The sequence below is a fragment of the Notolepis coatsorum genome (genome assembly GCF_963971535.1).
Source record: "Notolepis coatsorum genome assembly, contig: SCAFFOLD_356, whole genome shotgun sequence".
NCBI classification, from domain to species: domain Eukaryota; kingdom Metazoa; phylum Chordata; class Actinopteri; order Aulopiformes; family Paralepididae; genus Notolepis; species Notolepis coatsorum.
Window position 1 is genome coordinate 139,570 of NW_028173982.1, and position 25,264 is coordinate 164,833.

At 41.3% G+C, this 25,264-nt stretch overlaps 1 protein-coding gene across 1 annotated transcript in view; it reads right to left on the minus strand.

Annotated features, from left to right (window-relative positions):
- Positions 1-25,264, minus strand: part of LOC311247653 (synaptic vesicle glycoprotein 2B-like) — a gene marked incomplete at both ends in the record, with an annotated part of 161,147 nt that overhangs the window by 131,643 nt on the left and 4,240 nt on the right. The window lies entirely within an intron of this gene.

A 25,264-nucleotide genomic window follows, 5' to 3' on the forward strand; every position in this document is an offset into this window, starting at 1 on the left:
ACAGAGCTCTAACATACCAGCAGTAATCTGTAGAGCTCTAACATACCAGCAGTAATCTGTAGAGCTCTAATATACCAGCAGTCATCTGTACAGAGCTCTAATATACCAGTAGTAATCTGTACAGAGCTCTAACATACCAGCAGAAATCTGTACAGAGCTCTAATATACCAGCAGTAATCTGTACAGAGCTCTAACATACCAGCAGTAATCTGTACAGAGCTCTAATATACCAGCAGTAATCTGTAGAGCTCTAATATACCAGCAGTAATCTGTACAGAGCTCTAATATACCAGCAGTAATCTGTACAGAGCTCTAATATACCAGCAGTAATCTGTACAGAGCTCTAATATACCAGCAGTAATCTGTACAGAGCTCTAATATACCAGCAGTAATCTGTACAGAGCTCTAATATACCAGCAGTAATCTGTACAGAGCTCTAATATACCAGCAGTAATCTGTACAGAGCTCTAACATACCAGCAGTAATCTGTACAGAGCTCTAACATACCAGCAGTAATCTGTATAGAGCTCTAACATACCAGCAGTAATCTGTACAGAGCTCTAATATACCAGCAGTAATCTGTACAGAGCTCTAATATACCAGCAGTAATCTGTACAGAGCTCTAATATACCAGCAGTAATCTGTACAGAGCTCTAATATACCAGCAGTAATCTGTACAGAGCTCAAATATACCAGCAGTAATCTGTACAGAGCTCTAACATACCAGCAGTAATCTGTACAGAGCTCTAACATACCAGCAGTAATCTGTATAGAGCTCTAACATACCAGCAGTAATCTGTACAGAACTCTAATATACCAGCAGTAATCTGTACAGAGCTCTAATATACCAGCAGTAATCTGTAGAGCTCTAATATACCAGCAGTAATCTGTACAGAGCTCTAACATACCAGCAGTAATCTGTACAGAGCTCTAATATACCAGCAGTAATCTGTACAGAGCTCTAACATACCAGCAGTAATCTGTACAGAGCTCTAACATACCAGCAGTAATCTGTACAGAGCTCTAATATACCAGCAGTAATCTGTACAGAGCTCTAACATACCAGCAGTAATCTGTACAGAGCTCTAACATACCAGCAGTAATCTGTACAGAGCTCTAATATACCAGCAGTAATCTGTACAGAGCTCTAATATACCAGCAGTAATCTGTACAGAGCTCTAACATACCAGCAGTAATCTGTACAGAGCTCTAATATGCCAGCAGTAATCAGTACAGAGCTCTAACATACCAGCAGTAATCTTACAGAGCTCTAACATACCAGCAGTAATCTGTACAGAGCTCTAATATACCAGCAGTAATCTGTACAGAGCTCTAATATACCAGCAGTAATCTGTACAGAGCTCTAACATACCAGCAGTAATCTGTACAGAGCTCTAACATACCAGCAGTAATCTGTACAGAGCTCTAATATACCAGCAGTAATCTGTACAGAGCTCTAACATACCAGCAGTAATCTGTACAGAGCTCTAACATACCAGCAGTAATCTGTACAGAGCTCTAATATACCAGCAGTAATCTGTACAGAGCTCTAATATACCAGCAGTAATCTGTACAGAGCTCTAATATACCAGCAGTAATCTGTACAGAGCTCTAACATACCAGCAGTAATCTGTACAGAGCTCTAATATACCAGCAGTAATCTGTATAGAGCTCTAACATACCAGCAGTAATCTGTACAGAGCTCTAATATACCAGCAGTAATCTGTATAGAGCTCTAACATACCAGCAGTAATCTGTACAGAGCTCTAACATACCAGCAGTAATCTGTACAGAGCTCTAATATACCAGCAGTAATCTGTATAGAGCTCTAACATACCAGCAGTAATCTGTAGAGCTCTAATATACCAGCAGTAATCAGTAGAGCTCTAATATACCAGCAGTAATCTGTACAGAGCTCTAACATACCAGCAGTAATCTGTACAGAGCTCTAACATACCAGCAGTAATCTGTACAGAGCTCTAATATACCAGCAGTAATCTGTACAGAGCTCTAATATACCAGCAGTAATCTGTACAGAGCTCTAACATACCAGCAGTAATCTGTACAGAGCTCTAATATACCAGCAGTAATCTGTACAGAGCTCTAATATACCAGCAGTAATCTGTACAGAGCTCTAATATACCAGCAGTAATCTGTACAGAGCTCTAACATACCAGCAGTAATCTGTACAGAGCTCTAATATACCAGCAGTAATCTGTACAGAGCTCTAACATACCAGCAGTAATCTGTACAGAGCTCTAATATACCAGCAGTAATCTGTACAGAGCTCTAATATACCAGCAGTAATCTGTACAGAGCTCTAATATACCAGCAGTAATCTGTACAGAGCTCTAACATACCAGCAGTAATCTGTACAGAGCTCTAATATACCAGCAGTAATCTGTATAGAGCTCTAACATACCAGCAGTAATCTGTACAGAGCTCTAATATACCAGCAGTAATCTGTATAGAGCTCTAACATACCAGCAGTAATCTGTACAGAGCTCTAACATACCAGCAGTAATCTGTACAGAGCTCTAATATACCAGCAGTAATCTGTATAGAGCTCTAACATACCAGCAGTAATCTGTAGAGCTCTAATATACCAGCAGTAATCAGTAGAGCTCTAATATACCAGCAGTAATCTGTACAGAGCTCTAACATACCAGCAGTAATCTGTACAGAGCTCTAACATACCAGCAGTAATCTGTACAGAGCTCTAATATACCAGCAGTAATCTGTACAGAGCTCTAATATAACAGCAGTAATCTGTACAGAGCTCTAACATACCAGCAGTAATCTGTACAGAGCTCTAATATACCAGCAGTAATCTGTACAGAGCTCTAATATACCAGCAGTAATCTGTACAGAGCTCTAATATACCAGCAGTAATCTGTACAGAGCTCTAACATACCAGCAGTAATCTGTACAGAGCTCTAATATACCAGCAGTAATCTGTACAGAGCTCTAACATACCAGCAGTAATCTGTACAGAGCTCTAACATACCAGCAGTAATCTGTACAGAGCTCTAACATACCAGCAGTAATCTGTAGAGCTCTAACATACCAGCAGTAATCTGTAGAGCTCTAATATACCAGCAGTAATCTGTACAGAGCTCTAATATACCAGTAGTAATCTGTACAGAGCTCTAACATACCAGCAGAAATCTGTACAGAGCTCTAATATACCAGCAGTAATCTGTACAGAGCTCTAACATACCAGCAGTAATCTGTACAGAGCTCTAATATACCAGCAGTAATCTGTAGAGCTCTAATATACCAGCAGTAATCTGTACAGAGCTCTAATATACCAGCAGTAATCTGTACAGAGCTCTAATATACCAGCAGTAATCTGTACAGAGCTCTAATATACCAGCAGTAATCTGTACAGAGCTCTAATATACCAGCAGTAATCTGTACAGAGCTCTAACATACCAGCAGTAATCTGTACAGAGCTCTAACATACCAGCAGTAATCTGTATAGAGCTCTAACATACCAGCAGTAATCTGTACAGAGCTCTAATATACCAGCAGTAATCTGTACAGAGCTCTAATATACCAGCAGTAATCTGTAGAGCTCTAATATACCAGCAGTAATCTGTACAGAGCTCTACCATACCAGCAGTAATCTGTACAGAGCTCTAATATACCAGCAGTAATCTGTACAGAGCTCTAACATACCAGCAGTAATCTGTACAGAGCTCTAACATACCAGCAGTAATCTGTACAGAGCTCTAATATACCAGCAGTAATCTGTACAGAGCTCTAACATACCAGCAGTAATCTGTACAGAGCTCTAACATACCAGCAGTAATCTGTACAGAGCTCTAACATACCAGCAGTAATCTTACAGAGCTCTAACATACCAGCAGTAATCTGTACAGAGCTCTAATATACCAGCAGTAATCTGTACAGAGCTCTAATATACCAGCAGTAATCTGTACAGAGCTCTAATATACCAGCAGTAATCTGTACAGAGCTCTAATATACCAGCAGTAATCTGTACAGAGCTCTAATATACCAGCAGTAATCTGTACAGAGCTCAAATATACCAGCAGTAATCTGTACAGAGCTCTAACATACCAGCAGTAATCTGTACAGAGCTCTAACATACCAGCAGTAATCTGTATAGAGCTCTAACATACCAGCAGTAATCTGTACAGAACTCTAATATACCAGCAGTAATCTGTACAGAGCTCTAATATACCAGCAGTAATCTGTAGAGCTCTAATATACCAGCAGTAATCTGTACAGAGCTCTAACATACCAGCAGTAATCTGTACAGAGCTCTAATATACCAGCAGTAATCTGTACAGAGCTCTAACATACCAGCAGTAATCTGTACAGAGCTCTAACATACCAGCAGTAATCTGTACAGAGCTCTAATATACCAGCAGTAATCTGTACAGAGCTCTAACATACCAGCAGTAATCTGTACAGAGCTCTAACATACCAGCAGTAATCTGTACAGAGCTCTAATATACCAGCAGTAATCTGTACAGAGCTCTAATATACCAGCAGTAATCTGTACAGAGCTCTAACATACCAGCAGTAATCTGTACAGAGCTCTAATATGCCAGCAGTAATCAGTACAGAGCTCTAACATACCAGCAGTAATCTTACAGAGCTCTAACATACCAGCAGTAATCTGTACAGAGCTCTAATATACCAGCAGTAATCTGTACAGAGCTCTAATATACCAGCAGTAATCTGTACAGAGCTCTAATATACCAGCAGTAATCTGTACAGAGCTCTAACATACCAGCAGTAATCTGTACAGAGCTCTAATATACCAGCAGTAATATGTACAGAGCTCTAACATACCAGCAGTAATCTGTACAGAGCTCTAACATACCAGCAGTAATCTGTACAGAGCTCTAACATACCAGCAGTAATCTGTAGAGCTCTAACATACCAGCAGTAATCTGTAGAGCTCTAATATACCAGCAGTAATCTGTACAGAGCTCTAATATACCAGCAGTAATCTGTACAGAGCTCTAATATACCAGCAGTAATCTGTACAGAGCTCTAACATACCAGCAGTAATCTGTACAGAGCTCTAATATACCAGCAGTAATCTGTAGAGCTCTAATATACCAGCAGTAATCTGTACAGAGCTCTAACATACCAGCAGTAATCTGTACAGAGCTCTAATATACCAGCAGTAATCTGTACAGAGCTCTAACATACCAGCAGTAATCTGTACAGAGCTCTAACATACCAGCAGTAATCTGTACAGAGCTCTAATATACCAGCAGTAATCTGTACAGAGCTCTAACATACCAGCAGTAATCTGTACAGAGCTCTAACATACCAGCAGTAATCTGTACAGAGCTCTAATATACCAGCAGTAATCTGTACAGAGCTCTAACATACCAGCAGTAATCTGTACAGAGCTCTAACATACCAGCAGTAATCTGTACAGAGCTCTAACATACCAGCAGTAATCTGTACAGAGCTCTAATATACCAGCAGTAATCTGTATAGAGCTCTAACATACCAGCAGTAATCTGTAGAGCTCTAATATACCAGCAGTAATCTGTAGAGCTCTAATATACCAGCAGTAATCTGTACAGAGCTCTAACATACCAGCAGTAATCTGTACAGAGATACCAGCAGTAATCTGTACAGAGCTCTAATATACCAGCAGTAATCTGTACAGAGCTCTAATATACCAGCAGTAATCTGTACAGAGCTCTAAAATACCAGCAGTAATCTGTACAGAGCTCTAATATACCAGCAGTAATCTGTACAGAGCTCTAATATACCAGCAGTAATCTGTATAGAGCTCTAATATACCAGCAGTAATCTGTACAGAGCTCTAACATACCAGCAGTAATCTGTACAGAGCTCTAATATACCAGAAGTAATCTGTACAGAGCTCTAACATACCAGCAGTAATATGTAGAGCTCTAATATACCAGCAGTAATCTGTATAGAGCTCTAATATACCAGCAGTAATCTGTACAGAGCTCTAACATACCAGCCGTAATCTGTAGAGCTCTAACATACCAGCAGTAATCTGTAGAGCTCTAATATACCAGCAGTAATCTGTACAGAGCTCTAATATACCAGCAGTAATCTGTACAGAGCTCTAATATACCAGCAGTAATCTGTACAGAGCTCTAACATACCAGCAGTAATCTGTACAGAGCTCTAATATACCAGCAGTAATCTGTAGAGCTCTAATATACCAGCAGTAATCTGTACAGAGCTCTAACATACCAGCAGTAATCTGTACAGAGCTCTAATATACCAGCAGTAATCTGTACAGAGCTCTAACATACCAGCAGTAATCTGTACAGAGCTCTAACATACCAGCAGTAATCTGTACAGAGCTCTAATATACCAGCAGTAATCTGTACAGAGCTCTAACATACCAGCAGTCATCTGTACAGAGCTCTAACATACCAACAATAATCTGTACAGAGCTCTAATATACCAGCAGTAATCTGTACAGAGCTCTAACATACCAGCAGTAATCTGTACAGAGCTCTAACATACCAGCAGTAATCTGTACATAGCTCTAATATACCAGCAGTAATCTGTACAGAGCTCTAACATACCAGCAGTAATCTGTACAGAGCTCTAACATACCAGCAGTAATCTGTACAGAGCTCTAACATACCAGCAGTAATCTGTACAGAGCTCTAATATACCAGCAGTAATCTGTATAGAGCTCTAACATACCAGCAGTAATCTGTAGAGCTCTAATATACCAGCAGTAATCTGTAGAGCTCTAATATACCAGCAGTAATCTGTACAGAGCTCTAACATACCAGCAGTAATCTGTACAGAGCTCTAACATACCAGCAGTAATCTGTACAGAGCTCTAATATACCAGCAGTAATCTGTACAGAGCTCTAATATACCAGCAGTAATCTGTACAGAGCTCTAACATACCAGCAGTAATCTGTACAGAGCTCTAATATACCAGCAGTAATCTGTACAGAGCTCTAATATACCAGCAGTAATCTGTACAGAGCTCTAACATACCAGCAGTAATCTGTACAGAGCTCTAATATACCAGCAGTAATCTGTATAGAGCTCTAACATACCAGCAGTAATCTGTACAGAGCTCTAATATACCAGCAGTAATCTGTATAGATCTCTAACATACCAGCAGTAATCTGTACAGAGCTCTAACATACCAGCAGTAATCTGTACAGAGCTCTAATATACCAGCAGTAATCTGTATAGAGCTCTAACATACCAGCAGTAATCTGTAGAGCTCTAATATACCAGCAGTAATCAGTAGAGCTCTAATATACCAGCAGTAATCTGTACAGAGCTCTAACATACCAGCAGTAATCTGTACAGAGCTCTAACATACCAGCAGTAATCTGTACAGAGCTCTAATATACCAGCAGTAATCTGTACAGAGCTCTAATATACCAGCAGTAATCTGTACAGAGCTCTAACATACCAGCAGTAATCTGTACAGAGCTCTAATATACCAACAGTAATCTGTACAGAGCTCTAATATACCAGCAGTAATCTGTACAGAGCTCTAATATACCAGCAGTAATCTGTACAGAGCTCTAACATACCAGCAGTAATCTGTACAGAGCTCTAATATACCAGCAGTAATCTGTACAGAGCTCTAACATACCAGCAGTAATCTGTACAGAGCTCTAACATACCAGCAGTAATCTGTACAGAGCTCTAACATACCAGCAGTAATCTGTAGAGCTCTAACATACCAGCAGTAATCTGTAGAGCTCTAATATACCAGCAGTCATCTGTACAGAGCTCTAATATACCAGTAGTAATCTGTACAGAGCTCTAACATACCAGCAGAAATCTGTACAGAGCTCTAATATACCAGCAGTAATCTGTACAGAGCTCTAACATACCAGCAGTAATCTGTACAGAGCTCTAATATACCAGCAGTAATCTGTAGAGCTCTAATATACCAGCAGTAATCTGTACAGAGCTCTAATATACCAGCAGTAATCTGTACAGAGCTCTAATATACCAGCAGTAATCTGTACAGAGCTCTAATATACCAGCAGTAATCTGTACAGAGCTCTAATATACCAGCAGTAATCTGTACAGAGCTCTAACATACCAGCAGTAATCTGTACAGAGCTCTAACATACCAGCAGTAATCTGTATAGAGCTCTAACATACCAGCAGTAATCTGTACAGAGCTCTAATATACCAGCAGTAATCTGTACAGAGCTCTAATATACCAGCAGTAATCTGTACAGAGCTCTAACATACCAGCAGTAATCTGTACAGAGCTCTAATATACCAGCAGTAATCTGTAGAGCTCTAATATACCAGCAGTAATCTGTACAGAGCTCTAACATACCAGCAGTAATCTGTACAGAGCTCTAATATACCAGCAGTAATCTGTACAGAGCTCTAACATACCAGCAGTAATCTGTACAGAGCTCTAACATACCAGCAGTAATCTGTACAGAGCTCTAATATACCAGCAGTAATCTGTACAGAGCTCTAACATACCAGCAGTCATCTGTACAGAGCTCTAACATACCAGCAATAATCTGTACAGAGCTCTAATATACCAGCAGTAATCTGTACAGAGCTCTAACATACCAGCAGTAATCTGTACAGAGCTCTAACATACCAGCAGTAATCTGTACATAGCTCTAATATACCAGCAGTAATCTGTACAGAGCTCTAACATACCAGCAGTAATCTGTACAGAGCTCTAACATACCAGCAGTAATCTGTACAGAGCTCTAACATACCAGCAGTAATCTGTACAGAGCTCTAATATACCAGCAGTAATCTGTATAGAGCTCTAACATACCAGCAGTAATCTGTAGAGCTCTAATATACCAGCAGTAATCTGTAGAGCTCTAATATACCAGCAGTAATCTGTACAGAGCTCTAACATACCAGCAGTAATCTGTACAGAGCTCTAACATACCAGCAGTAATCTGTACAGAGCTCTAATATACCAGCAGTAATCTGTACAGAGCTCTAATATACCAGCAGTAATCTGTACAGAGCTCTAACATACCAGCAGTAATCTGTACAGAGCTCTAATATACCAGCAGTAATCTGTACAGAGCTCTAATATACCAGCAGTAATCTGTACAGAGCTCTAACATACCAGCAGTAATCTGTACAGAGCTCTAATATACCAGCAGTAATCTGTATAGAGCTCTAACATACCAGCAGTAATCTGTACAGAGCTCTAATATACCAGCAGTAATCTGTATAGATATCTAACATACCAGCAGTAATCTGTACAGAGCTCTAACATACCAGCAGTAATCTGTACAGAGCTCTAATATACCAGCAGTAATCTGTATAGAGCTCTAACATACCAGCAGTAATCTGTAGAGCTCTAATATACCAGCAGTAATCAGTAGAGCTCTAATATACCAGCAGTAATCTGTACAGAGCTCTAACATACCAGCAGTAATCTGTACAGAGCTCTAACATACCAGCAGTAATCTGTACAGAGCTCTAATATACCAGCAGTAATCTGTACAGAGCTCTAATATACCAGCAGTAATCTGTACAGAGCTCTAACATACCAGCAGTAATCTGTACAGAGCTCTAATATACCAGCAGTAATCTGTACAGAGCTCTAATATACCAGCAGTAATCTGTACAGAGCTCTAATATACCAGCAGTAATCTGTACAGAGCTCTAACATACCAGCAGTAATCTGTACAGAGCTCTAATATACCAGCAGTAATCTGTACAGAGCTCTAACATACCAGCAGTAATCTGTACAGAGCTCTAACATACCAGCAGTAATCTGTACAGAGCTCTAACATACCAGCAGTAATCTGTAGAGCTCTAACATACCAGCAGTAATCTGTAGAGCTCTAATATACCAGCAGTCATCTGTACAGAGCTCTAATATACCAGTAGTAATCTGTACAGAGCTCTAACATACCAGCAGAAATCTGTACAGAGCTCTAATATACCAGCAGTAATCTGTACAGAGCTCTAACATACCAGCAGTAATCTGTACAGAGCTCTAATATACCAGCAGTAATCTGTAGAGCTCTAATATACCAGCAGTAATCTGTACAGAGCTCTAATATACCAGCAGTAATCTGTACAGAGCTCTAATATACCAGCAGTAATCTGTACAGAGCTCTAATATACCAGCAGTAATCTGTACAGAGCTCTAATATACCAGCAGTAATCTGTACAGAGCTCTAACATACCAGCAGTAATCTGTACAGAGCTCTAACATACCAGCAGTAATCTGTATAGAGCTCTAACATACCAGCAGTAATCTGTACAGAGCTCTAATATACCAGCAGTAATCTGTACAGAGCTCTAATATACCAGCAGTAATCTGTACAGAGCTCTAACATACCAGCAGTAATCTGTACAGAGCTCTAACATACCAGCAGTAATCTGTACAGAGCTCTAACATACCAGCAGTAATCTTACAGAGCTCTAACATACCAGCAGTAATCTGTACAGAGCTCTAATATACCAGCAGTAATCTGTACAGAGCTCTAATATACCAGCAGTAATCTGTACAGAGCTCTAATATACCAGCAGTAATCTGTACAGAGCTCTAATATACCAGCAGTAATCTGTACATAGCTCTAATATACCAGCAGTAATCTGTACAGAGCTCAAATATACCAGCAGTAATCTGTACAGAGCTCTAACATACCAGCAGTAATCTGTACAGAGCTCTAACATACCAGCAGTAATCTGTATAGAGCTCTAACATACCAGCAGTAATCTGTACAGAACTCTAATATACCAGCAGTAATCTGTACAGAGCTCTAATATACCAGCAGTAATCTGTAGAGCTCTAATATACCAGCAGTAATCTGTACAGAGCTCTAACATACCAGCAGTAATCTGTACAGAGCTCTAATATACCAGCAGTAATCTGTACAGAGCTCTAACATACCAGCAGTAATCTGTACAGAGCTCTAACATACCAGCAGTAATCTGTACAGAGCTCTAATATACCAGCAGTAATCTGTACAGAGCTCTAACATACCAGCAGTAATCTGTACAGAGCTCTAACATACCAGCAGTAATCTGTACAGAGCTCTAATATACCAGCAGTAATCTGTACAGAGCTCTAATATACCAGCAGTAATCTGTACAGAGCTCTAACATACCAGCAGTAATCTGTACAGAGCTCTAATATGCCAGCAGTAATCAGTACAGAGCTCTAACATACCAGCAGTAATCTTACAGAGCTCTAACATACCAGCAGTAATCTGTACAGAGCTCTAATATACCAGCAGTAATCTGTACAGAGCTCTAATATACCAGCAGTAATCTGTACAGAGCTCTAATATACCAGCAGTAATCTGTACAGAGCTCTAACATACCAGCAGTAATCTGTACAGAGCTCTAATATACCAGCAGTAATATGTACAGAGCTCTAACATACCAGCAGTAATCTGTACAGAGCTCTAACATACCAGCAGTAATCTGTACAGAGCTCTAACATACCAGCAGTAATCTGTAGAGCTCTAACATACCAGCAGTAATCTGTAGAGCTCTAATATACCAGCAGTAATCTGTACAGAGCTCTAATATACCAGCAGTAATCTGTACAGAGCTCTAATATACCAGCAGTAATCTGTACAGAGCTCTAACATACCAGCAGTAATCTGTACAGAGCTCTAATATACCAGCAGTAATCTGTAGAGCTCTAATATACCAGCAGTAATCTGTACAGAGCTCTAACATACCAGCAGTAATCTGTACAGAGCTCTAATATACCAGCAGTAATCTGTACAGAGCTCTAACATACCAGCAGTAATCTGTACAGAGCTCTAACATACCAGCAGTAATCTGTACAGAGCTCTAATATACCAGCAGTAATCTGTACAGAGCTCTAACATACCAGCAGTAATCTGTACAGAGCTCTAACATACCAGCAGTAATCTGTACAGAGCTCTAATATACCAGCAGTAATCTGTACAGAGCTCTAACATACCAGCAGTAATCTGTACAGAGCTCTAACATACCAGCAGTAATCTGTACAGAGCTCTAACATACCAGCAGTAATCTGTACAGAGCTCTAATATACCAGCAGTAATCTGTATAGAGCTCTAACATACCAGCAGTAATCTGTAGAGCTCTAATATACCAGCAGTAATCTGTAGAGCTCTAATATACCAGCAGTAATCTGTACAGAGCTCTAACATACCAGCAGTAATCTGTACAGAGATACCAGCAGTAATCTGTACAGAGCTCTAATATACCAGCAGTAATCTGTACAGAGCTCTAATATACCAGCAGTAATCTGTACAGAGCTCTAAAATACCAGCAGTAATCTGTACAGAGCTCTAATATACCAGCAGTAATCTGTACAGAGCTCTAATATACCAGCAGTAATCTGTATAGAGCTCTAATATACCAGCAGTAATCTGTACAGAGCTCTAACATACCAGCAGTAATCTGTACAGAGCTCTAATATACCAGAAGTAATCTGTACAGAGCTCTAACATACCAGCAGTAATATGTAGAGCTCTAATATACCAGCAGTAATCTGTATAGAGCTCTAATATACCAGCAGTAATCTGTACAGAGCTCTAACATACCAGCCGTAATCTGTAGAGCTCTAACATACCAGCAGTAATCTGTAGAGCTCTAATATACCAGCAGTAATCTGTACAGAGCTCTAATATACCAGCAGTAATCTGTACAGAGCTCTAATATACCAGCAGTAATCTGTACAGAGCTCTAACATACCAGCAGTAATCTGTACAGAGCTCTAATATACCAGCAGTAATCTGTAGAGCTCTAATATACCAGCAGTAATCTGTACAGAGCTCTAACATACCAGCAGTAATCTGTACAGAGCTCTAATATACCAGCAGTAATCTGTACAGAGCTCTAACATACCAGCAGTAATCTGTACAGAGCTCTAACATACCAGCAGTAATCTGTACAGAGCTCTAATATACCAGCAGTAATCTGTACAGAGCTCTAACATACCAGCAGTAATCTGTACAGAGCTCTAACATACCAGCAGTAATCTGTACAGAGCTCTAACATACCAGCAGTAATCTGTACAGAGCTCTAACATACCAGCAGTAATCTGTAGAGCTCTAACATACCAGCAGTAATCTGTAGAGCTCTAATATACCAGCAGTCATCTGTACAGAGCTCTAATATACCAGTAGTAATCTGTACAGAGCTCTAACATACCAGCAGAAATCTGTACAGAGCTCTAATATACCAGCAGTAATCTGTACAGAGCTCTAACATACCAGCAGTAATCTGTACAGAGCTCTAATATACCAGCAGTAATCTGTAGAGCTCTAATATACCAGCAGTAATCTGTACAGAGCTCTAATATACCAGCAGTAATCTGTACAGAGCTCTAATATACCAGCAGTAATCTGTACAGAGCTCTAATATACCAGCAGTAATCTGTACAGAGCTCTAATATACCAGCAGTAATCTGTACAGAGCTCTAACATACCAGCAGTAATCTGTACAGAGCTCTAACATACCAGCAGTAATCTGTATAGAGCTCTAACATACCAGCAGTAATCTGTACAGAGCTCTAATATACCAGCAGTAATCTGTACAGAGCTCTAATATACCAGCAGTAATCTGTACAGAGCTCTAACATACCAGCAGTAATCTGTACAGAGCTCTAATATACCAGCAGTAATCTGTAGAGCTCTAATATACCAGCAGTAATCTGTACAGAGCTCTAACATACCAGCAGTAATCTGTACAGAGCTCTAATATACCAGCAGTAATCTGTACAGAGCTCTAACATACCAGCAGTAATCTGTACAGAGCTCTAACATACCAGCAGTAATCTGTACAGAGCTCTAATATACCAGCAGTAATCTGTACAGAGCTCTAACATACCAGCAGTCATCTGTACAGAGCTCTAACATACCAGCAATAATCTGTACAGAGCTCTAATATACCAGCAGTAATCTGTACAGAGCTCTAACATACCAGCAGTAATCTGTACAGAGCTCTAACATACCAGCAGTAATCTGTACATAGCTCTAATATACCAGCAGTAATCTGTACAGAGCTCTAACATACCAGCAGTAATCTGTACAGAGCTCTAACATACCAGCAGTAATCTGTACAGAGCTCTAACATACCAGCAGTAATCTGTACAGAGCTCTAATATACCAGCAGTAATCTGTATAGAGCTCTAACATACCAGCAGTAATCTGTAGAGCTCTAATATACCAGCAGTAATCTGTAGAGCTCTAATATACCAGCAGTAATCTGTACAGAGCTCTAACATACCAGCAGTAATCTGTACAGAGCTCTAACATACCAGCAGTAATCTGTACAGAGCTCTAATATACCAGCAGTAATCTGTACAGAGCTCTAATATACCAGCAGTAATCTGTACAGAGCTCTAACATACCAGCAGTAATCTGTACAGAGCTCTAATATACCAGCAGTAATCTGTACAGAGCTCTAATATACCAGCAGTAATCTGTACAGAGCTCTAACATACCAGCAGTAATCTGTACAGAGCTCTAATATACCAGCAGTAATCTGTATAGAGCTCTAACATACCAGCAGTAATCTGTACAGAGCTCTAATATACCAGCAGTAATCTGTATAGATATCTAACATACCAGCAGTAATCTGTACAGAGCTCTAACATACCAGCAGTAATCTGTACAGAGCTCTAATATACCAGCAGTAATCTGTATAGAGCTCTAACATACCAGCAGTAATCTGTAGAGCTCTAATATACCAGCAGTAATCAGTAGAGCTCTAATATACCAGCAGTAATCTGTACAGAGCTCTAACATACCAGCAGTAATCTGTACAGAGCTCTAACATACCAGCAGTAATCTGTACAGAGCTCTAATATACCAGCAGTAATCTGTACAGAGCTCTAATATACCAGCAGTAATCTGTACAGAGCTCTAACATACCAGCAGTAATCTGTACAGAGCTCTAATATACCAGCAGTAATCTGTACAGAGCTCTAATATACCAGCAGTAATCTGTACAGAGCTCTAATATACCAGCAGTAATCTGTACAGAGCTCTAACATACCAGCAGTAATCTGTACAGAGCTCTAATATACCAGCAGTAATCTGTACAGAGCTCTAACATACCAGCAGTAATCTGTACAGAGCTCTAACATACCAGCAGTAATCTGTACAGAGCTCTAACATACCAGCAGTAATCTGTAGAGCTCTAACATACCAGCAGTAATCTGTAGAGCTCTAATATACCAGCAGTCATCTGTACAGAGCTCTAATATACCAGTAGTAATCTGTACAGAGCTCTAACATACCAGCAGAAATCTGTACAGAGCTCTAATATACCAGCAGTAATCTGTACAGAGCTCTAACATACCAGCAGTAATCTGTACAGAGCTCTAATATACCAGCAGTAATCTGTAGAGCTCTAATATACCAGCAGTAATCTGTACAGAGCTCTAATATACCAGCAGTAATCTGTACAGAGCTCTAATATACCAGCAGTAATCTGTACAGAGCTCTAATATACCAGCAGTAATCTGTACAGAGCTCTAATATACCAGCAGTAATCTGTACAGAGCTCTAACATACCAGCAGTAATCTGTACAGAGCTCTAACATACCAGCAGTAATCTGTATAGAGCTCTAACATACCAGCAGTAATCTGTACAGAGCTCTAATATACCAGCAGTAATCTGTACAGAGCTCTAATATACCAGCAGTAATCTGTACAGAGCTCTAACATACCAGCAGTAATCTGTACAGAGCTCTAACATACCAGCAGTAATCTGTACAGAGCTCTAACATACCAGCAGTAATCTTACAGAGCTCTAACATACCAGCAGTAATCTGTACAGAGCTCTAATATACCAGCAGTAATCTGTACAGAGCTCTAATATACCAGCAGTAATCTGTACAGAGCTCTAATATACCAGCAGTAATCTGTACAGAGCTCTAATATACCAGCAGTAATCTGTACATAGCTCTAATATACCAGCAGTAATCTGTACAGAGCTCAAATATACCAGCAGTAATCTGTACAGAGCTCTAACATACCAGCAGTAATCTGTACAGAGCTCTAACATACCAGCAGTAATCTGTATAGAGCTCTAACATACCAGCAGTAATCTGTACAGAACTCTAATATACCAGCAGTAATCTGTACAGAGCTCTAATATACCAGCAGTAATCTGTAGAGCTCTAATATACCAGCAGTAATCTGTACAGAGCTCTAACATACCAGCAGTAATCTGTACAGAGCTCTAATATACCAGCAGTAATCTGTACAGAGCTCTAACATACCAGCAGTAATCTGTACAGAGCTCTAACATACCAGCAGTAATCTGTACAGAGCTCTAATATACCAGCAGTAATCTGTACAGAGCTCTAACATACCAGCAGTAATCTGTACAGAGCTCTAACATACCAGCAGTAATCTGTACAGAGCTCTAATATACCAGCAGTAATCTGTACAGAGCTCTAATATACCAGCAGTAATCTGTACAGAGCTCTAACATACCAGCAGTAATCTGTACAGAGCTCTAATATGCCAGCAGTAATCAGTACAGAGCTCTAACATACCAGCAGTAATCTTACAGAGCTCTAACATACCAGCAGTAATCTGTACAGAGCTCTAATATACCAGCAGTAATCTGTACAGAGCTCTAATATACCAGCAGTAATCTGTACAGAGCTCTAATATACCAGCAGTAATCTGTACAGAGCTCTAACATACCAGCAGTAATCTGTACAGAGCTCTAATATACCAGCAGTAATATGTACAGAGCTCTAACATACCAGCAGTAATCTGTACAGAGCTCTAACATACCAGCAGTAATCTGTACAGAGCTCTAACATACCAGCAGTAATCTGTAGAGCTCTAACATACCAGCAGTAATCTGTAGAGCTCTAATATACCAGCAGTAATCTGTACAGAGCTCTAATATACCAGCAGTAATCTGTACAGAGCTCTAATATACCAGCAGTAATCTGTACAGAGCTCTAACATACCAGCAGTAATCTGTACAGAGCTCTAATATACCAGCAGTAATCTGTAGAGCTCTAATATACCAGCAGTAATCTGTACAGAGCTCTAACATACCAGCAGTAATCTGTACAGAGCTCTAATATACCAGCAGTAATCTGTACAGAGCTCTAACATACCAGCAGTAATCTGTACAGAGCTCTAACATACCAGCAGTAATCTGTACAGAGCTCTAATATACCAGCAGTAATCTGTACAGAGCTCTAACATACCAGCAGTAATCTGTACAGAGCTCTAACATACCAGCAGTAATCTGTACAGAGCTCTAATATACCAGCAGTAATCTGTACAGAGCTCTAACATACCAGCAGTAATCTGTACAGAGCTCTAACATACCAGCAGTAATCTGTACAGAGCTCTAACATACCAGCAGTAATCTGTACAGAGCTCTAATATACCAGCAGTAATCTGTATAGAGCTCTAACATACCAGCAGTAATCTGTAGAGCTCTAATATACCAGCAGTAATCTGTAGAGCTCTAATATACCAGCAGTAATCTGTACAGAGCTCTAACATACCAGCAGTAATCTGTACAGAGATACCAGCAGTAATCTGTACAGAGCTCTAATATACCAGCAGTAATCTGTACAGAGCTCTAATATACCAGCAGTAATCTGTACAGAGCTCTAAAATACCAGCAGTAATCTGTACAGAGCTCTAATATACCAGCAGTAATCTGTACAGAGCTCTAATATACCAGCAGTAATCTGTATAGAGCTCTAATATACCAGCAGTAATCTGTACAGAGCTCTAACATACCAGCAGTAATCTGTACAGAGCTCTAATATACCAGAAGTAATCTGTACAGAGCTCTAACATACCAGCAGTAATATGTAGAGCTCTAATATACCAGCAGTAATCTGTATAGAGCTCTAATATACCAGCAGTAATCTGTACAGAGCTCTAACATACCAGCCGTAATCTGTAGAGCTCTAACATACCAGCAGTAATCTGTAGAGCTCTAATATACCAGCAGTAATCTGTACAGAGCTCTAATATACCAGCAGTAATCTGTACAGAGCTCTAATATACCAGCAGTAATCTGTACAGAGCTCTAACATACCAGCAGTAATCTGTACAGAGCTCTAATATACCAGCAGTAATCTGTAGAGCTCTAATATACCAGCAGTAATCTGTACAGAGCTCTAACATACCAGCAGTAATCTGTACAGAGCTCTAATATACCAGCAGTAATCTGTACAGAGCTCTAACATACCAGCAGTAATCTGTACAGAGCTCTAACATACCAGCAGTAATCTGTACAGAGCTCTAATATACCAGCAGTAATCTGTACAGAGCTCTAACATACCAGCAGTCATCTGTACAGAGCTCTAACATACCAGCAATAATCTGTACAGAGCTCTAATATACCAGCAGTAATCTGTACAGAGCTCTAACATACCAGCAGTAATCTGTACAGAGCTCTAACATACCAGCAGTAATCTGTACATAGCTCTAATATACCAGCAGTAATCTGTACAGAGCTCTAACATACCAGCAGTAATCTGTACAGAGCTCTAACATACCAGCAGTAATCTGTACAGAGCTCTAACATACCAGCAGTAATCTGTACAGAGCTCTAATATACCAGCAGTAATCTGTATAGAGCTCTAACATACCAGCAGTAATCTGTAGAGCTCTAATATACCAGCAGTAATCTGTAGAGCTCTAATATACCAGCAGTAATCTGTACAGAGCTCTAACATACCAGCAGTAATCTGTACAGAGCTCTAACATACCAGCAGTAATCTGTACAGAGCTCTAATATACCAGCAGTAATCTGTACAGAGCTCTAATATACCAGCAGTAATCTGTACAGAGCTCTAACATACCAGCAGTAATCTGTACAGAGCTCTAATATACCAGCAGTAATCTGTACAGAGCTCTAATATACCAGCAGTAATCTGTACAGAGCTCTAACATACCAGCAGTAATCTGTACAGAGCTCTAATATACCAGCAGTAATCTGTATAGAGCTCTAACATACCAGCAGTAATCTGTACAGAGCTCTAATATACCAGCAGTAATCTGTATAGATCTCTAACATACCAGCAGTAATCTGTACAGAGCTCTAACATACCAGCAGTAATCTGTACAGAGCTCTAATATACCAGCAGTAATCTGTATAGAGCTCTAACATACCAGCAGTAATCTGTAGAGCTCTAATATACCAGCAGTAATCAGTAGAGCTCTAATATACCAGCAGTAATCTGTACAGAGCTCTAACATACCAGCAGTAATCTGTACAGAGCTCTAACATACCAGCAGTAATCTGTACAGAGCTCTAATATACCAGCAGTAATCTGTACAGAGCTCTAATATACCAGCAGTAATCTGTACAGAGCTCTAACATACCAGCAGTAATCTGTACAGAGCTCTAATATACCAACAGTAATCTGTACAGAGCTCTAATATACCAGCAGTAATCTGTACAGAGCTCTAATATACCAGCAGTAATCTGTACAGAGCTCTAACATACCAGCAGTAATCTGTACAGAGCTCTAATATACCAGCAGTAATCTGTACAGAGCTCTAACATACCAGCAGTAATCTGTACAGAGCTCTAACATACCAGCAGTAATCTGTACAGAGCTCTAACATACCAGCAGTAATCTGTAGAGCTCTAACATACCAGCAGTAATCTGTAGAGCTCTAATATACCAGCAGTCATCTGTACAGAGCTCTAATATACCAGTAGTAATCTGTACAGAGCTCTAACATACCAGCAGAAATCTGTACAGAGCTCTAATATACCAGCAGTAATCTGTACAGAGCTCTAACATACCAGCAGTAATCTGTACAGAGCTCTAATATACCAGCAGTAATCTGTAGAGCTCTAATATACCAGCAGTAATCTGTACAGAGCTCTAATATACCAGCAGTAATCTGTACAGAGCTCTAATATACCAGCAGTAATCTGTACAGAGCTCTAATATACCAGCAGTAATCTGTACAGAGCTCTAATATACCAGCAGTAATCTGTACAGAGCTCTAACATACCAGCAGTAATCTGTACAGAGCTCTAACATACCAGCAGTAATCTGTATAGAGCTCTAACATACCAGCAGTAATCTGTACAGAGCTCTAATATACCAGCAGTAATCTGTACAGAGCTCTAATATACCAGCAGTAATCTGTACAGAGCTCTAACATACCAGCAGTAATCTGTACAGAGCTCTAATATACCAGCAGTAATCTGTAGAGCTCTAATATACCAGCAGTAATCTGTACAGAGCTCTAACATACCAGCAGTAATCTGTACAGAGCTCTAATATACCAGCAGTAATCTGTACAGAGCTCTAACATACCAGCAGTAATCTGTACAGAGCTCTAACATACCAGCAGTAATCTGTACAGAGCTCTAATATACCAGCAGTAATCTGTACAGAGCTCTAACATACCAGCAGTCATCTGTACAGAGCTCTAACATACCAGCAATAATCTGTACAGAGCTCTAATATACCAGCAGTAATCTGTACAGAGCTCTAACATACCAGCAGTAATCTGTACAGAGCTCTAACATACCAGCAGTAATCTGTACATAGCTCTAATATACCAGCAGTAATCTGTACAGAGCTCTAACATACCAGCAGTAATCTGTACAGAGCTCTAACATACCAGCAGTAATCTGTACAGAGCTCTAACATACCAGCAGTAATCTGTACAGAGCTCTAATATACCAGCAGTAATCTGTATAGAGCTCTAACATACCAGCAGTAATCTGTAGAGCTCTAATATACCAGCAGTAATCTGTAGAGCTCTAATATACCAGCAGTAATCTGTACAGAGCTCTAACATACCAGCAGTAATCTGTACAGAGCTCTAACATACCAGCAGTAATCTGTACAGAGCTCTAATATACCAGCAGTAATCTGTACAGAGCTCTAATATACCAGCAGTAATCTGTACAGAGCTCTAACATACCAGCAGTAATCTGTACAGAGCTCTAATATACCAGCAGTAATCTGTACAGAGCTCTAATATACCAGCAGTAATCTGTACAGAGCTCTAACATACCAGCAGTAATCTGTACAGAGCTCTAATATACCAGCAGTAATCTGTATAGAGCTCTAACATACCAGCAGTAATCTGTACAGAGCTCTAATATACCAGCAGTAATCTGTATAGATATCTAACATACCAGCAGTAATCTGTACAGAGCTCTAACATACCAGCAGTAATCTGTACAGAGCTCTAATATACCAGCAGTAATCTGTATAGAGCTCTAACATACCAGCAGTAATCTGTAGAGCTCTAATATACCAGCAGTAATCAGTAGAGCTCTAATATACCAGCAGTAATCTGTACAGAGCTCTAACATACCAGCAGTAATCTGTACAGAGCTCTAACATACCAGCAGTAATCTGTACAGAGCTCTAATATACCAGCAGTAATCTGTACAGAGCTCTAATATACCAGCAGTAATCTGTACAGAGCTCTAACATACCAGCAGTAATCTGTACAGAGCTCTAATATACCAGCAGTAATCTGTACAGAGCTCTAATATACCAGCAGTAATCTGTACAGAGCTCTAATATACCAGCAGTAATCTGTACAGAGCTCTAACATACCAGCAGTAATCTGTACAGAGCTCTAATATACCAGCAGTAATCTGTACAGAGCTCTAACATACCAGCAGTAATCTGTACAGAGCTCTAACATACCAGCAGTAATCTGTACAGAGCTCTAACATACCAGCAGTAATCTGTAGAGCTCTAACATACCAGCAGTAATCTGTAGAGCTCTAATATACCAGCAGTCATCTGTACAGAGCTCTAATATACCAGTAGTAATCTGTACAGAGCTCTAACATACCAGCAGAAATCTGTACAGAGCTCTAATATACCAGCAGTAATCTGTACAGAGCTCTAACATACCAGCAGTAATCTGTACAGAGCTCTAATATACCAGCAGTAATCTGTAGAGCTCTAATATACCAGCAGTAATCTGTACAGAGCTCTAATATACCAGCAGTAATCTGTACAGAGCTCTAATATACCAGCAGTAATCTGTACAGAGCTCTAATATACCAGCAGTAATCTGTACAGAGCTCTAATATACCAGCAGTAATCTGTACAGAGCTCTAACATACCAGCAGTAATCTGTACAGAGCTCTAACATACCAGCAGTAATCTGTATAGAGCTCTAACATACCAGCAGTAATCTGTACAGAGCTCTAATATACCAGCAGTAATCTGTACAGAGCTCTAATATACCAGCAGTAATCTGTAGAGCTCTAATATACCAGCAGTAATCTGTACAGAGCTCTACCATACCAGCAGTAATCTGTACAGAGCTCTAATATACCAGCAGTAATCTGTACAGAGCTCTAATATACCAGCAGTAATCTGTACAGAGCTCTAACATACCAGCAGTAATCTGTACAGAGCTCTAATATACCAGCAGTAATCTGTAAAGCAGCTGTGGCTGGCTGCAAATATTGAACTCAAACTCAACTTTGTCGGCTCGGGTGAAAACAATGCGCTCTGTGTGCCGTTTGGGTGGTCCAGTTGCTGTCGGTATATATTTAAAATAATACTGGCGATGGCAGCATGGCGTTGTGTCTGGTACCGTGATGCCACTGTCATGTGTGTTAATGGTATGGCGCTGGCCACGAGCCATGTACTGTACAGAGGCATAGCACACTTTCAGCCACTGCTTCAGTTATAAATGAGATCAAAGAAAACACTGTGCGGCCCGGTCTGTGGATCTGTCGCAAGCATTCGACCCAGTTGACCTCTCTTCATTTGCAAAGATTATGTACAGCTGGCTTTGATACAAATGCTTGCAGTTGGTTCAAAAGTTACTTATCTGAGAGACTTCAATGTGTGAACACGGGGGTTTCTACTCATTACACTGGGGTTTCTACTCGTTACACAGGGGTTTCTACTCGTTACACGGGAGTTTCTACTCGTTACAAAAGATGTCCCGCAGGGATCAATGCTGGGCTCTGTCTTATTTACCATCTATATTAATATAATTGTCTCATCTCTGAGCGGTTGTCAAGTTCATCTTTATGCGGACACATACAGTCTGTAGTAGCCAGTGTCCACTTCTTCACTGTGGTATGCTGGGGAGGTAACATCAGCTCAAGAGACACTAACAAACTGAACCAGCTGGTGAGGAAGGCTAACTCCGTAGTGGGAGTCAAACTGAACCAGCTGGTGAGGAAGACTAGCTCTGTAGTGAGTCAAACTTAACCAGCTGGTGAGGAAGGCTAGCTCCGTAGTGGGAGTCAAACTGAACCAGCTGGTGAGGAAGACTAGCTCCGTAGTGGGAGTCAAACTGAACCAGCTGGTGAGGAAGACTAGCTCTGTAGTGGGAGTCAAACTGAACCAGCTGGTGAGGAAGACTAGCTCTGTAGTGAGTCAAACTTAACCAGCTGGTGAGGAAGGCTAGCTCCGTAGTGGGAGTCAAACTGAACCAGCTGGTGAGGAAGACTAGCTCCGTAGTGGGAGCCAAACTGAACCAGCTGGTGAGGAAGACTAGCTCCGTAGTGGGAGTCAAACTGAACAAGCTGGTGAGGAAGACTAGCTCCGTAGTGGGAGTCAAACTGAACAAGCTGGTGAGGAAGGCTAGCTCCGTAGTGGGAGCCAAACTGAACCAGCTGGTGAGGAAGGCTAGCTCCGTAGTGGGAGTCAAACTGAACCAGCTGGTGAGGAAGACTAGCTCTGTAGTGAGTCAAATTGAACCAGCTGGTGAGGAAGGCTAGCTCTGTAGTGGGAGTCAAACTGAACCAGCTGGTGAGGAAGGCTAGCTCCGTAGTGGGAGCCAAACTGAACCAGCTGGTGAGGAAGGCTAGCTCCGTAGTGAGTCAAACTGAACCAGCTGGTGAGGAAGGCTAGCTCCGTAGTGGGAGTCAAACTGAACCAGCTGGTGAGGAAGGCTAGCTCCGTAGTGGGAGTCAAACTGAACCAGCTGGTGAGGAAGACTAGCTCTGTAGTGAGTCAAATTGAACCAGCTGGTGAGGAAGGCTAGCTCCGTAGTGGGAGTCAAACTGAACCAGCTGGTGAGGAAGGCTAGCTCCGTAGTGGGAGCCAAACTGAACCAGCTGGTGAGGAAGGCTAGCTCCGTAGTGAGTCAAACTGAACCAGCTGGTGAGGAAGGCTAGCTCCGTAGTGGGAGTCAAACTGAACCAGCTGGTGAGGAAGGCTAGCTCCGTAGTGGGAGTCAAACTGAACCAGCTGGTGAGGAAGGCTAGCTCCGTAGTGGGAGTCAAACTGAACAAGCTGGTGAGGAAGGCTAGCTCCGTAGTGGGAGTCAAATTGAACCAGCTGGTGAGGAAGGCTAGCTCCGTAGTGGGAGTCAAACTGAACCAGCTGGTGAGGAAGGCTAGCTCTGTAGTGAGTCAAACTTAACCAGCTGGTGAGGAAGGCTAGCTCCGTAGTGGGAGTCAAATTGAACCAGCTGGTGAGGAAGGCTAGCTCCGTAGTGGGAGTCAAACTGAACCAGCTGGTGAGGAAGGCTAGCTCCGTAGTGGGAGTCAAATTGAACCAGCTGGTGAGGAAGGCTAGCTCCGTAGTGGGAGTCAAATTGAACCAGCTGGTGAGGAAGGCTAGCTCCGTAGTGGGAGTCAAACTGAACCAGCTGGTGAGGAAGACTAGCTCCGTAGTGAGAGTCAAACTGAACCAGCTGGTGAGGAAGGCTAGCTCTGTAGTGGGAGCCAAACTGAACCAGCTGGTGAGGAAGGCTAGCTCTGTAGTGAGTCAAACTGGACAAACTAGAGGTGGTTGTGGAGAGGAGGATGATAAAGAAGCTGGATGCTGCCCTGGATAACCCCTCTCCTCCCTCTACCAGGAGCTGTCCTGGAGAACCCCTCTCCTCCCTCTACCAGGAGCTGTCCTGGAGAACCCCTCTCCTCTACCAGGAGCTGTCCTGGAGAACCCCTCTCCTCTCTCTACCAGGAGCTGTCCTGGAGAACCCCTCTCCTCTCTCTACCAGGAGCTGTCCTGGAGAACCCCTCTCCTCTCTCTACCAGGAGCTGTCCTGGAGAACCCCTCTCCTCTCTCTACCAGGAGCTGTCCTGGAGAACCCCTCTCCTCTCTCTACCAGGAGCTGTCCTGGAGAACCCCTCTCCTCTCTCTACCAGGAGCTGTCCTGGAGCACCCCTCTCCTCTCTCTACCAGGAGCTGTCCTGGAGAACCCCTCTCCTCTCTCTACCAGGAGCTGTCCTGGAGAACCCCTCTCCTCTCTCTACCAGGAGCTGTCCTGGAGAACCCCTCTCCTCTCTCTACCAGGAGCTGTCCTGGAGAACCCCTCTCCTCTCTCTACCAGGAGCTGTCCTGGAGAACCCCTCTCCTCTCTCT